Raw genomic sequence first — 4,777 nt, forward strand, 5'->3', positions numbered from 1 at the left:
GTAATAAGAATTTCCTGCTACTTTTTCTAGAATTTGATCTAAAAATGGTAGTGGGAAATGATCTTTTCTAGTTGCATCATTTAATTTTCTATAATCAATACACATACGCCAACTAGATGGAATCCTAGCTTGTAATAACTCTCCCTTTTCATTTTTTATAACAGTGATGCCTGACTTTTTAGGTACTACTTGTGTTGGACTTACCCATTTACTATCTGAGATTGGATAGATAATTCCAGCGTCTAATAGTTTTAATACTTCATTCTTAACAACTTCCTTCATATGTGGATTTAACCTTCTTTGTGGTTGTTGATATGTTTTAGCATTTTCTTCCAAATGAATTTTATGTGTGCAAATTAAAGGATTTATACCTTTTATATCTTTCAAAGTCCATCCAATTGCATTTTTATATTTCTTAAGTAATTTAATTAAATCTTCTTCTTGATTTGGTAGAAGAGTGGAAGAAATTACAACAGGAAATGTTTTATTTTCACCAAGAAATACATATTTCAATTCGAATGGTAAAACTTTTAATTCAAGTTTTGTATTATCATCTTTTTTAAAATTATTTTCAGACTCAAAACTTTCTATTGAAAAAACTTCAGATTGTTGATTTAAGTTTTCTTCTTGTATATTTTCTTCCATAATTGTTTCAATTTCATTATCATATTCATTTTCATTAATACTTGGTTGTTTACATAAATTGAACACATTAAGTTCTAGAGTCATATTTCCAAAAGACAATTTCATTATTCCATTTCGACAATTAATTAAAGCATTTGAAGTTGCTAGAAATGGTCGTCCCAATATTACTGGAATTTCATTATGTACTTCTATTGGTTGTGTATCCAAAACAATAAAATCTACAGGATATATGAATTTATCAACTTGAACCAACACATCTTCTACAATACCTCTAGGTATTTTGATTGACCTATCCGCCAGTAAGAGAGTAACAGAAGTGGGTTTTAATTCTCCTAAATTAAGTTTTTCATAAACTGAATAAGGAAGTAAATTCACACTTGCTCCCAAATCTAACAAAGCTTTTTTAATTTTATTTTCTCCAATAATACATGAAATTGTTGGACAACCAGGATCTTTATATTTTAAACTAGAATTATTTTGAAGAATAGAACTTACTTGTTCAGCCAAGAATGCTTTCTTCTTCACATGCAATTTTCTCTTCACAGTACATAAGTCTTTTAAAAATTTTGCATATGAAGGTACTTGTTTAATAGCATCTAATAATGGAATATTTATCTTTACTTGTTTAAAAACTTCATAGATATCAGAATCATTTTTTTGTTTTTTATGATTTGTTAATGCATGAGGAAATGGTGGAGGTTTATTTGATTCATTTACTATTTCAGATGATTTATCATTCAACATATTATTTTTAGAATTTAAGGTATCATCATTCTCAAAAGTATCAGGATTATCATCCTTACTCTTTGATTTTAAATGATCCTTGTTTTCATTACTATATGGATCATTAACTATTTTACCACTTCTAAGGGTAATAACAGATTTTATTTGATCAATTTTTTCATTTTTTAATTCTTGATTTTGATTTTTAGGATTAGGTTGAGGTTGAGATGGAAATTTTCCTTTTTCATGAATATTAAGTGCAGATGCAAATTTTGCAAGAGTTTCTTTCAAATCAGTCATAGATTGACTGTTTTGAATATTGATAGATTCTTGCTTTTGGATAAATGCATGAATTACATCTTCAAAGTTTTTTCTTGGAGGTGTAACATAAGGAATATAACCTTGATGATTTTGGTTATTTTGAAAATATTGTTGTGAGGGTTGTGCATTATTATCATTCCTCCAACTAAAATTAGGATGATTTTTCCATCCAGGATTATATGATGTTGAAAAAGGATCTAGTATTGGTTTTTTATAATTGTTAACATAATTTGCTTGTTCATGGAGACATTCTTTAAATGAAGGTAATGTTGGACAATCTTTTGTAGCATGATCATGTGTATCACATATATGACAAACAATTTCTTGAATACTTTTTAATTGACCACTCTTTTTCATTTCTAATGACTCAATTTTTCTTGCTAAAGATGCAAGTTTAGCTTGAATATCTATATCATCTTTAAGATTATAGATACCACCCCCATTTGTTGAATTATTGATTTTAGTTGTTGGTGGTTCTATTGTGCCTATATTATCCCAATTTTGAGCATTTTCTGCTAATGAATCCAAATACTCCATAGCTTCATTTGGGTTTTTATCTTCAAAAGTTCCATTACACATGAATTCTATCATTTGCCTATCTTTAGGTATTAGACCTTCATAAAAGTGAGAAACTATTCTCCATGTTTCAAAACCATGATGTGGGCATGTATTAAGTAATTCTTTATATCTATCCCAACATTGATAAAATGTTTCTCCTTGTTTTTGAGAAAAAGTAGTAATTTGTCTTTTAAAAGAGTTTGTTCTATGGGAAGGAAAAATCTTTTTGAGAAATTGTTGTTGCATTTCTTCCCATGATCTTATTGAACTTGATCTCAAATTTTGTAGCCATGTTTTAGCTTTATCTTTTAAAGAAAAAGGGAAAAGCTTTAATCGAACTATATCCATGCTACAATTTTGATCATTATAAGTGTTACAAACTTCCTCAAATTCTCTTAGATGTAAATATGGATTTTCAGAATCTAAGCCATGAAAATTTGGTAAAAGTTGAATAATTTGAGGTTTAAAGTTGAAATTAGATGCATCAGGAGGAAAAACTAAACAAGATGGGGCACTAGTTCTAATAGGGTTCATATGGTGCCTAAGTGTTCTTAATTGATCATGTTCTTGATTATTATTATTATTATTGTTATTATTGTTATCATTATCTTGATTATTTGAATTATCATCCATGTTTAAATTATTTTCAGATACTCGAATAAGTCTACCACTTTTTTTTCGACTCCAAATACTCATACAAAAAAAAAACAACACAATACTTATAAATAAAACATAATTAACAAATATAAACTTAATTTATACCTCCCCGGCAACGGCGCCAAAAACTTGCTACTACTTAAATTATAATTCACCCAAGTGTAGGTTGTCTGCAAGTAATATATTTCGTAAGTACGAGATCGATCCACAGAGAGGTTATTTTAAGTTTAAATTTATTAATTTATAGATTACCAAATGCAAGAACGAAGTTTACAAATTATAAATTTTGTCAAGGCTCGAGGATTTATTCTTGGTTTATGCAATATTGTTTAACTAAAAGTAAAACAAAGGAAACCACCATAAATAATGGTTCCAAGAAAATTAAATATTTAAACACACACCTAATATAATATAGTTCCCACTATAGAAAATACCGAATTCACCGATATTTTATATATGGTACCTATGATTATATATATAACTATATAAATATATAACTGCATAAAATAAATGTTAAATTAAATCATTATATTTCATTTAGAACAACCGGCAGAGCCACGCTATTGCCTAAATGAAATATATGATTTAATAAGTTAGTTGCGGGAAAGTAAAAGTTAGTTGCGATAAAGTAAATGTTAGATGCGGAAAGTAAAAGTTAGTTGCGATAAAGTAAATGTTAGATGCGGAAAGTAAAAGTTAGTTGCGATAAAGTAAATGTTAGATGCGGAAAGTAAAAGTTAGTTGCGATAAAGTAAATGTTAGATGCGGAAAGTAAAAGTTAGTTGCGATAAAGTAAATGTTAGATGCGGAAAGTAAAAGTTAGTTGCGATAAAGTAAATGTTAGATGCGGAAAGTAAAAGTTAGTTGCGATAAAGTAAATGTTAGATGCGGAAAGTAAAAGTTAGTTGCGATAAAGTAAATGTTAGATGCGGAAAGTAAAAGTTAGTTGCGATAAAGTAAATGTTAGATGCGGAAAGTAAAAGTTAGTTGCGATAAAGTAAATGTTAGATGCGGAAAGTAAAAGTTAGTTGCGATAAAGTAAATGTTAGATGCGGAAAGTAAAAGTTAGTTGCGATAAAGTAAATGTTAGATGCGGAAAGTAAAAGTTAGTTGCGATAAAGTAAATGTTAGATGCGGAAAGTAAAAGTTAGTTGCGATAAAGTAAATGTTAGATGCGGAAAGTAAAAGTTAGTTGCGATAAAGTAAATGTTAGATGCGGAAAGTAAAAGTTAGTTGCGATAAAGTAAATGTTAGATGCGGAAAGTAAAAGTTAGTTGCGATAAAGTAAATGTTAGATTGTTAGATATCATAATATTTCATTTAGAACAACCGGCAGAGCCACGCTATCGTCTAAATGAAATATATGATATAATTATATATATATATATATATATATGTATGTATAATATAACAATAATAATTGATGAAATATTTATTGTATCAAAATTAAACAACAAATCAAGATAACCACTTCAATGGTATCAAGCATTTGATGTAAATTGATAACAACAAATAATTCATTTTTATACCTACAATAAAAAGAAATTAGCAAAATGAAAAGAAATAAAGAAAGAATATACAAAATATAAACAATCTTACTTCACCAAGAATTCATCCTCTTCACCTTGACATAATAGATTTAGCTTTCCATGAACTTACTTTTGATCAACACTAAAAACATCACTCATAAATTGGAAAATGTAAAATATATTGGAACTTAGAACTTTTATACACACTCACACTATATTTTACAATGAGATAGAATGATTCTCAAGCTAGCACAAGGCCTCTATTTATAGGCCAAATGAGAGAAAGGGTCAAAAATTCTATTAATGCAATGTAGTTGTAATAGTAGTCTTTGTCTCCTCCAACT

General features: G+C 28.1%; 1 non-coding gene across 1 annotated transcript; it reads left to right on the plus strand.

Annotated features, from left to right (window-relative positions):
- Positions 1-2,338: 2,338 nt before the first annotated feature.
- Positions 2,339-2,449, plus strand: LOC140968263 (small nucleolar RNA R71). The gene has a single exon (XR_012173739.1). It is a non-coding gene; the product is annotated as a small nucleolar RNA R71 (small nucleolar RNA).
- Positions 2,450-4,777: the final 2,328 nt, after the last annotated feature.

The sequence above is a fragment of the Primulina huaijiensis genome, unplaced genomic scaffold (genome assembly GCF_012295235.1).
Source record: "Primulina huaijiensis isolate GDHJ02 unplaced genomic scaffold, ASM1229523v2 scaffold34817, whole genome shotgun sequence".
NCBI lineage: Eukaryota > Viridiplantae > Streptophyta > Magnoliopsida > Lamiales > Gesneriaceae > Primulina > Primulina huaijiensis.